The sequence below is a fragment of the Mus pahari genome, chromosome 13, assembly GCF_900095145.1.
Source record: "Mus pahari chromosome 13, PAHARI_EIJ_v1.1, whole genome shotgun sequence".
NCBI lineage: Eukaryota > Metazoa > Chordata > Mammalia > Rodentia > Muridae > Mus > Mus pahari.
In genome coordinates this window covers 43,218,129-43,229,660 of record NC_034602.1, presented here as the reverse complement: position 1 = coordinate 43,229,660, position 11,532 = coordinate 43,218,129, and the positions used below count along the sequence as shown (strand labels likewise).

Below are 11,532 nucleotides of genomic sequence, written 5' to 3'. Positions count from 1 at the left end.
TCCCTACCAAAACCAAAAGAAATTTTGAGGATAAATAAATGTGTTGCTTATTTTTGCAGATATTTTCCACTCTCCTAACTCTATTCCTGGGTACCTACTAACTTTCCAATTAGCATTCTGTTAATAGGTGAGGAGTTGCATTAGCCTTGAAAATAAGCATTTATTAGCCAGGAAAATTATACTAGTGGGAAGTGAAGCTGTTACATTAGTGGGCCCAACCAAGCTTTCTCTCCTTGGTGGGCACTACTTGGGTGGGCCACTGTATTTGGTAAATTAAGTTCTCACAATGAAGAATTGTAAGGCTTCCAGAAATCTGAGTTTATATCATGTCCTGCTCAACATGATAACTCCCTACTTTACTCACAAAGAAACTTCTAGTTCCCACATAGCTTCATTAAGAGGAGCCAAAATAACATAAAACCTAATAATGCCCTTTAGTCAGGGAATCAAATTAGGAGAACTTACAGACTCTCTTAATATTTTTTTCAATGTTGGGAGTAGAGTAAGCTTAATGGGGGACTAATATCTTAAATCCCACATCACCCTGAGTACTACAAGCTCAGGCATTTATGTGCAGCCATAGACACAAAGCATAATTTTAAATATCACTATTTGCTAAGCTACTGAAAGGTATCAGAAGACTTACAAAATTATTTTCATGTTCCAATTTTACTATGAGTCTTCTTTTCCAGCATTTGCTTTCTGGCTTTATTTTGTCCTTTAATATAGTTTCATTGTATTCATGTTCATGCACATGTATTATGTCTCTGTGTGTACGCATGTTCATGTGTGCACAGGGGCCTGTGGAGGGTAGAGTGTTTCTGACTCCTGGGAGTTGGAGGTACAGCTGGCTGTATGCCATCCAACGTGAGTGCTGGGAACAGAACTACACTTCTCTATAAGAGCAGTGTGTGTGCATGCCCTTATTCTCCTAGTCCTCTTCCTAGACTTGGCTTTGATTTTTGCTTCTCCGTTCTTGCTATTGTTCCATGCCTTTTCATGCATCATGCTTTGCATTTGAGACTTCTCGAAGTTCTTTCTTCCTTAGAACTGCTATTATCTACAAAAAAAACTGCCCCAGTGGGGGAACACTTAGAAGTGTAATGAACGTTCAACTTACATTGGGTTTCGATTTTTATAACCAGAGCATAAATAAGAAAATTATCTGTAATTAAAATTCTCACAAACTCCAATTAGTTGATGTTAATAATAACAAAAACCACTTCAACGAAGCTGAATGAGTTTATCATTTCCTTCTACATTAAAATAAATCTGTCTGCACTCAGTTGAACCTCAGTTTAATAGTTGACTTCTTAGTATAGGGCATATTGTTTCAAAAGTGAGGTTCTTCAGCACACGGAAAGGAGTGAAGTGTCTAAGCTCTGATAGATACATGGAAACAAGATGATGGCAGCAGGCCAGATCAGCACCCTCAAGTTTTGCTAGTATGTTGTGTGAGGCCTGAAGAGCCAGCACAGTTAGATATCACTCCTCTGCATCTTTTCCTTTCTTTGACCTTCTCTTTTCACCTCTTGAATGTACAACATCAAATCATAAATCCCATGGAGGCTAACACGTGCATGGTATGACTTTATTGTAGAGTTCCCCTGAGGCACCCACTTCCTTGGGAATAGAGGTTGACATCTGCCCAAATGCATCTTGTGACTCAATTGTAAACATTTACGACTATACATGAAGCTTCTGCACATCAAATGTGTCCAATTGAGGACCGAAAAGATGAATCTTGTCTTTTGTTTTTACCTAATCTATCATTACCTTGTGTTTAAATTATGCTTTAAGTTAAGCAGATAAATCATGATAAACACCTGTCATCATTAAAATTGTTGCCCTTGACTTTATTTGGAAGTGTTCACTTAAGAAAAACATCAATTCTACTTCCAATCAAGTCTCAATGAGTTAAGATGTATGTTAGTGAATGATATCATGAAACTGCTGGGGTTGACCTGGGATTTCAGCCTTCTTTCAGCTTTTACAGGCAACAACTAGGGAGAGAGATGCCATTGAGATTGTGACAGCACTTATGTTAGAAGAAAGAAAATCACTATGTAGACCTATGGATTTCAAACCTGTCTATAAGATGTAGTGGATTGGTGCAAAAAAAAAAAAAATGACCACGTCTCACCATATTGAACTGTTGTACCTTGTGGCCACAGATGCAGGAATGAAGGCAAGCCATGAAGGTCCTTACTTACACACTCTAGTATTAGATCAATGTCATGTCTTTGGCACATTTGGAAAAGTTTTAATTTAATTTTAAATTTTTATTTTAAATCTATATAGTTATTTGCCTGCGTATATGTCTCTGTAAGATCTGAATGTCTGGTGCCTATGGAGGCTAGCACAGGACATTGAGCCCCTTTGAACTGAGGAGAGACAATTGCATGCCACCCTGTGAGTTATAGAGACCAAACCTGGATTACCTAGAAAGAAACTAGTGTTCTTAACCAATAAAACTCCAGTTTCATATCTGAGGAAATTTTAATGACTGAATTCATTCAAAAAGTGATATGACTATTAAGTTCATGGAAAGAAATAAGACTATATAATGAAGAAAAAGCTTTGCCAAATGTAAAAATAAAATTTATTAGGCAATTTTCACCTTGCCAATATTTTTTTTTCTAATGGTATCTCAGGGAAAGTTAATCTATTTTAAAATTCAATACAATAAATAAATATAATTGATTTACCTAAGGGTTTATTTTTTTTTTAATTCTTGGGAATGTGTTAGCATGATTTTATAGACTTGGTCACAGTAGTAGAGATATGATATGTAATTACTGATCTGAAGAGCAAAAAACACCTACATTTTATACCTTTAGACATAACTCAATTTTTATTTGTAGTAGTTGGATACACTCAAAATCCTAAAGAGTATAAGAAGGGGGGCTTTTTATAAGTAATCTTTCAATTCTGGCAATAGAAGTTATTTTTAAGCACCCACTACAAATCTTATAGCAATATATTATCATGTTAAGCTTTACACTCTCCTGTGGGGCTAAGGGAGTTGGCTGCATTGTTAATTGAAACAACTAAGAATTTGTTGAGCTTTTGATGACCATTACAGTTTTCATCCCTCTTTTGAACTTTCTCCCACACATCCTACAACATCTGGGTTTAGATATATATTTTTGACTTTTAAATAAGAAACAATAATATAATACAAACCTTTATTATGTCAGGTAGGGTGTGGCTTTTAGACCAGATTCTAAAGTGTCTTGAGGAATGTTGGCATAGAAAGTGCTGGCTGAGATGTATTCACAGGTGGCCAGTGGGATTGCTTGTTACCCACTGATATTTAATGCTAGCAGATTACTGGCTCAAAAGAACTTAACATTATACTATCTTTTAATCTAGTGACATATAATAGACTTAAAATATTAAGATGCTGGAGATGTATCAGACATTAAGAGTACTTGCTTCTTTTTCAGAGGATCCAAACTCAGTTCCCAGAACTCATATAAGGTGGCTGACATCCTGTAACTTCAGATCTAGGGATTCTGATAAACTTTTCTAGTATCCCAGGGCATTAGTGAATGTAACACACACACACACACACACACACACACACACACACACACACATACACACACACAGAGGAAGAGACAGAGACAGGATCAGAGAAGTAGAGACAGACAAGTCAGAGGAGGGTAGAGAGACAGAGATGATAATAATAATAGTTCTTAAAAAATATTAAAGTCTTCTTATTTAGACTTCATGAATCTAATATGATCTTTAACCACCTCAATTTGATTTGTTTGCTTAGTTTTCTTATGACAATTTTATTTTCCACTGCTGTACTAGAATATGAGTATTTCCCAGAAATAAAAATGACAAATTTAAACTTTCTAGACATCAGATAATACGTATACACTGACTGTTCAAGATGAAAAAGGCTATGGAAGATACAAACAGTTTGGCCTTAGTCTACCTCTTCAAAAAGTTTTTAATCCAGTGGGGGAGGAATAAGCATGTCTTTGAAATAAATAGTATCGAAATACTATGACTAAAAGAAAAATTGGTACAAATACGGTGAAGAGTGACTGCAATACTGGAACAGCTTTAGAAAACATTTTGAGGGGCTCTACATATAGCTCAGTGGGTAAAGGGTTTGCTTGGTATGTCCTGGCTCGTCCCTAATCTCAGTGCCCAGGAGGAAGATATGGGGGATTCTTGTACCAAATAGTCTAGTTAGAATAGCCAAATAGGAAAGTTCTACATTCAAGAGAGATCCTGTTTCAACATATAAGGTGGAGAAGAATCAAAGACAATACTCGATGTTAAACTTTGACCTCCATCCATATACACACAAACATACACACACTTACACAGATATGGGCATATATATACACATATAGATATCACACTCACATACATGTGCAAAATAACTTGTTAAAAAAATCATGTTTTAAGAACAATAACAGAGAGGTTCAGAAGGTTCTCAGGCACATTGATATTAAGTTTATGGTCTCTAAAGTCCCAGACCCTGCATATCAACTTAACATCTTTTCTTTTCCTGTTCTAGATTTGCAAGTAACCTTTATGTGCCTCTATCTCTTCTGCATGTGTAACTCTGTTTTAACCTTTGGCTTCCAAATATGTATACACACACACACACACACACACACACACACACTCTTACACAGATGCCCCACAGATGCAAGGCACCTAGGCTGAATAATGTATGTGATGTTCATGTTTACTGCACTATTCCAGGTAGAAGAGAAATGTGGCACTGAACTCTTAACAGCTTAAACCCGTCAACAGCCATTACTTGTTCACTCTCATTAATGAACTTGTTACACATACATACACTGGTTATAAGCAGAAGGTTGTGCATTTTATCAGGTAACTTTTTCTGAGTCTATACTGAGTCGTACCCAAGAGTGCCAGCATTAACAGGCTTGTACCAATGCACTTGACATACAGTTTTTCACTTAATCTCAATAATCATGCCATGCAATTCAGAGTAAGGAAGAGAGCTGGATTTGAACATGTATCTGTGTGAGTACAATCTATTAGCTACACAAATACGTTCATGAGATAGAATCTATTATGATGAAAATAATTGGAAGCGATTTCAATGGCTGACATCAAAGAATGAGTTTAATTAAATATGGTAAGTGAACATAATAAAACAGGGATGAAGTTATTAAAATTATAATTTAATACAGACACTCCTCAACTTAAAATGGGATTACCTCCCCATAAACCTTTCACAAATTGAAAATATTAAGTCAAAATTGCATTTAATACTCCTGGCCTAATGAACATTATTGCTTAGCAACACTGTGCATTGTTAAATATTGGTCTTCCCCCTGTTGACATCAAGGATCATTGTGAGATGTGACTTAGTTGTCCAGGGTCATAAGAGGCTATCATATTTCATGCATCTAGAATTTTAAAAAAAGAAAGCAATATTAGGTTTCTATATAATAAAATTTCTTTCATGCTATAGTAGAGTTAAAAGACTCTTGTAACACTGGACCATTATAAGTCAAGAATCATCTGCACACTAATTATAAAAGATTAATAAAGAATGCAATCAAATCATGTTAAAGAAATTAGTATTACATAAGTACATGCATGTGGAGGCTATGTGCTACTTACTGTAAAGGAAACACACTTAGCAGTTATAAGGGCAGAGTTCAGGCTCAGTCGGTTATTATATTACAGAAGATTCATAAAGTAAGACTTAGCTATAATTTATTAATTCTTGCAGTGGGGTGTTGGGAGCCAACTTGTAGCAGAAAGCGGCTATCATCTCTGCAGCCATCTCAGGCTATTTGCTTACAGGTGGTACTTTTCCAACCTGATGAGAGACTTGTTTTCCTAGCAAGATGTTTTTGCAAGAAGCCCACAACAGCTGAACACACTCTGATAACATCTTGTTTTTCTCCTACACATCCTGGACTTGCGGTTAAGTGTCTCCAGCTGTACACCCCAGCAAGTGCATATATACCTATAGTTGCCTTCCAGTAAACCAGACTTGAGACTTAGATTTGAGACTTAATAACTTGATCAGACAGAGTGTCTTATCCCCATTCTTTGCATCTCTTGCCCCTCAGTCCTGACTTTCTCTCTTGCAGACCCTGTTGACTGACCCGTGGCCCAGGTCAATGGGAAAGTTCATTCATTTGTTAAGAAGATTATTTTTAAAAGCAACTTCTATTTATTAGTGATGTAGTTTAGCTCTCTATGTGTAATAAAAATAGTAATTGCTTTACAGAACCAGCTTATCCATTGTCTGTACATTGAGACAGTCATCTGATATTTGCAGAGAGAGATTAGGATGTCGCAAAATTGTCACCTGACAGTTCTGGATTACTTGATTAAAATAATCAGCCATTTTCAGCCTCAATATAAACTATCTTCAGAAAATACAATGGTGAAAAAAAAAAAAACATTTCCAACAACACTAACCCAAACAGAGTATAAATCACTCCTTAAGAATGGAGATTGACCGTTTAGTAGAGGAGAAATTAAAGAAATTCAAATATTCAAGAGAGACATGAAAAATTTAAAAAGGCAATTGTCTGAGTAAGACTGATAGCTAGAAGACAGGGGTAGGAAGGTTATAAGAGATAGATTGGCAAGATTGCTATGAAATTGAGTCTCCTAGGCATAAAATCTCACTGACATAACTACTAAGCTTGAGCTGGACAAGGGGAATAGCAGAGTAACAGGCATGCAAAAGTGGATGGAGGAAAGTGTAAGAGGCCTTAACTTTATAGGAAGAGCAATGGGTAACTAAGGAATGCTAAAAACTGGAGAAACAGTCATCCCAGGGAAAAAGAACACAAACACCCTGGCTGTCCAATACCAAATGGTCATCTCTGAAGACACACATACAAATGACAACATGTAGCCTGAGTAGGTCGTTTGTGTGTGCGTGTGTGTGTGTGTGTGTGTGTGTGTATGTGTGTTGTATAAAACAACTAACAAAAAAGAGACCATGAACTGGTAAGACAGCAAGGAAGGCTTTTGGGGGAAGAAAAGAGAAGGAAGAAATGTCATTATAGTATAATTTCAAAAATAAAAGATCAAGGAGAAAGAATAATTGAGTAATTGATTTAAAGAACAGTCTCGGTCATATTAAAATTCCCAATTACCATGTGAAGGAAGTGGATAGAATGGATACATTCTAAGTTCATTCAAATTATTTAAAGTGTTAAGAGGTATGAAGATGGGCTAAAGGGAAGAAATGCATAGCTTTAAATGGAAAAATAAAATCTTGGGAGAAATATCAAGAGAAAAGAATATAAAGAAAAAAAGTTTAAAAATATTATAGAAATAAAATGAAGTAAACAGATTATCCTAATCAAAATTAATAAACAAAGTGATTCTTTCAAAATAGGTAGGGAGACAGTGACATGGGTCAGTTGGTAAAATACTTACTGGGCAAGTGTAAGAACCTTAGTTCATATTGGCACACACATAAAAAATTGGGTTTCAACACAAGCTCCTGATATTCTAGCATTGGCAAAGCAGATCCCAGGAATTTGATGGCAGTGAGCCTGAACACACTGGTCAGTGCTTTATGATCAGTGAAAGACTTGCCTCAAACAGAACATTGAAAACAAGACATCCAACGCTAGCTTCTAGCTTCTACATGTGAGTGAACAATGCACATGAATGATCATAAACATAGAAGTACACATCACACATGCACACACACACACACACACACACATACAGTGTTTAAAAAATACTTCTTCAAAATAGCTACACTTACCTGTGGGTATCTGAACAAACATATATTGTCAGGGATTATGTTGGGTTCATAACTTTGTAGTTGAGTATGTTCTTCACGATTCATGGAAAAAAAATGTAATAGAAGTAGAACACTAAAGAAAACCACAATCGAATTACAGAGTTGTAGAGCCCAGTCCTAATGTATACTTCTGAGTTGTAGAGCCCAGTCCCATTCTATATATCTACAAAACACTCTTGCATTTAAGGCTCAGGAAACGTAGGAAAGAGGGGGAAATAAAATTGTAAAATCCATAGGATCAGGGAGTGTGTTGTGATATGGTTGTCTCCTAAGTTTTACCCATAAACTCTCACCAGCAAGACTGCATATACATGAGCTATGATTACCCAAATATGAATGAACAAGGATGACATCATCAACATCTTAAGATTTGCCAAAGTGAATGAGAAAAATCCCAAGAGGCTTGACCCATACACAAAGAACTACAGATAAATGAGGAAATGTATATGTATATATGCATTTGTATGTATTTGATATATATATTCATATAGGTATATGCTATTATATGCATGTTTTTAAAATATGACCAATAATATATACACTCACCTATGATTACATTTAGATATATTTACAGATGCAATAAAATTAACAAAAAAATGAGGCTTTGGATTTGAAAGAACAAAGAAGTAGTATATTGGAGGGTCTGGAGACAGGAAAAGGAAGAAAGGAATGCCATAATTAATATAATTTCCAAGATATATCTATAGCTTTATACATACTATTTAGAACAGACAGAAGAGAACTCATGCAGTACAATTTTAAAGTTGAAATAAAATACAAACCTAACTTTATTACTAATCTATGTTAATGCAAGTAAAATAATTTGAAGCCTAGAGATTTTATTAGACATAAGAAAAATTCAAGTTCAGAATAATGTGCTCATGAGAGAACAAGATATGGTTTTTATACATGTATTGCATAATTATTTACATATCAATAGAATATTTATTTTACTAATGGATATATTTTGGATGAAAGCAAGGTCTAGTAAAACATTTAAGGAATAGCTGGAATATAATCTTTCATTAAACGCAATCAAATTAGAAACGAAAACAGACAGAACATCAGTCTTCATTATTTAAAACATTTTAAAATATACTTAAAATATCTGGGTTAAAAATGTTATGATGAAATTAAAAACTTTCACCAAAGCAACAAGGAAACTACCTAATTCTATGGGTGGCCCATAAATTCCCAAATAGTCATCAATGTATATGTTAGCACAGAAGTTTCTTGCAATAGGTGGCAATTAGAACACAAAGCCTAATTGGTCAATCTGCAAAGAATGAGAGTATGTAGTGCTCATCCCCAAATGGGATGTGCATATCACACCTCCTCCCACTGTGCTAAGAGATTATCTCAGAGGAGGGACAGAAAGGTCTTAAGAGCCAGAGGTGCTAGATGATCTCAAGGAAATATTGTTTTGTTTTGTTTTAACCAGACACAACAGGGTACACACACACACACACACACACACACACACACACACACACACACTCAAAAGTCGTGTTGATAAGGAGGTAGCAGTAGACCTTGGAGGATTTGGGGAAGAAGGGTGGATATAGTCAAAGGATGTTATATAAAATTTATAAACCATATAAGTATTACTACAAAAATCTTTAGCTTGCTTAAAGCCTATCAACTACTCTATTAAAAATTCTTTTACTTTATATCCAGTTTACACTGTGCCCATTAAAAAGTCTTTTCTTTTATACCAAAATCATGAACTCTAAAGTATAAATTTTTAAAATATTGCTAATGACATTAATATGTAATCTAGTAAAAAAACCTAACCTAAAACTAACAAATACCATAGAATCTTAGATGCTTTTAGAATTTTACTTTCATGATACTGTGTATACATGCTATGCTTACATACATGCATTCATACATACATACATAAACATTATATATGTTATAATTACATGGGCTTATGTGTATTGTTTACATGGTACAATCAATCTGACTTTTAAGTAAATGGACATATTAAGTAAAAAGAAAAAAGAAAAAACATTAATTTTATTAAAAGGAAAAGAATAGACCTAATAGTAATAAAATAATAGGTTAGAATAGAAATAATGAAATAGAAAATATGTCATTATAAATAATTCTAAAACATAATCTGAGTTCATTAAAAGAGACCAATGAAATTAGTAAAATTTTTTCTAGCAATACGTAATACAAAAACTGGAGCCATGTATAAGATATTGGAGAACATCGAAATGTTTATTTGCCACAATAATGAATCTGATGATGCAGCTAGGACTAAATTAGATGATCAGCTAGCAGCTGAGAATCACATAATGGAAAATCTTATTTTCTTGATAACTACTTAAGGATGATGTCAGTAGATCTCAAATATCTTCTCCTAATGAAAATGATTTCTAAATGCTTCCCTACATGAACTCTATCAAAAACTCAGGGAGCAGATAACGCAAGCCTTACACGTGGTATGTCAGGACACCAGATGTTAGAGGTGAACAACTAAGACACTCTATGAGCCCAATGTAACAGGGCATAAAATATACAGAAAGTACTAGAGAGAGAATTACAAGCCAATATTACTTATGAATATAAATAGAAGAACAGAAAACAATACATTAGCACTCTTAAACCCAGATAGATGGGCATAAGCCATTACATCATAACCACTCTGCATGTCAGAACATAAATTGAATCCAGCATTAGAATATTTAGAGTGAGATTTCAACATCAGTAGAAAGAAGAAAATAATATAATTATTTCCATAGAACCATAAAAAGGTATGTAATAGAATTCCACAGCCATTTGTTATAAGAAGAAATTTCCAAGTAAACTAGACATAAACATAAAAATCCTCAACTGGACAAAGGAAAAAAGATGTTTAGATAAATCACTGGAATAAATAGTAGAATTTAGTTTTTTGTTTGTTTTTGTTTTTGTTTTTGTTTTGTTTTGTTTTATAGTCCTGGTACTTTATTTCATGAATAAATTCATGAATTCATATGGATTGGGCTTCAACAGCTCAGGTTCTTTTCTGTTAGTCCTCACAAAGTGTGCTTCTCTGTGTGGTGCAGGCTGGCACTTCAGCTGAACCCAGGTGTCCTTCTCTGAGGCTTCCTTTTTCTTCTGATAGTTCTCCTTCACCTGCTTCAGGAAGCTCTCTGCTCTTTGAGTGCTTGATGTGCTCAATCCGCACATTGATCCTCTTGGCCAGAATTTTGCCCTTAACTTGCTTGTTTATAATGATGCCCACGGCATGCTGGGTGACATTATAGACTCTTCCGGTTTTGCCGTGGTAACACTTATGGGGCATTCCTTTCTGAACAGTGCCCGTTCCCTTGATGTCTACAATATCACCCTTCTTATAGATTTGCATGTATGTGGCCAAATGAACAATGCCATGTTTCCTAAAAGGCCTAGAGAACATGTACCACGTGCCTTTCCTCTTTCTCTCTGTGTTCGTCATTTTGGTAAGTTACTGGAAGATGGCTGTGGCGGCCGAAAGCTAATTTTACTTCCAGAAACAATATTGCTATATAAAGTTCAACGTTCCAGACATCAGTACAATTTACCTTACATAAGTACAGATGTGCAAACTTAATTCAGTGCAGAAGATTTGAGAATATGTATAAATCCATATCAGGTTTTCAATAGAAATACCTATCCATGGCACCCATGAGTATATATAGTATCTTTAGAGCATATATAATATCTTTAAAGATAAAAATTACAGAGGTTAACAAAAAATTAAAAGTTAA

The 11,532-nt window shown here is 34.9% G+C and overlaps 1 pseudogene; it reads right to left on the bottom strand.

The window, feature by feature from the left end:
* Positions 1–10,747: 10,747 nt before the first annotated feature.
* LOC110330298 lies at positions 10,748–11,240 on the bottom strand (annotated as a pseudogene).
* Positions 11,241–11,532: the final 292 nt, after the last annotated feature.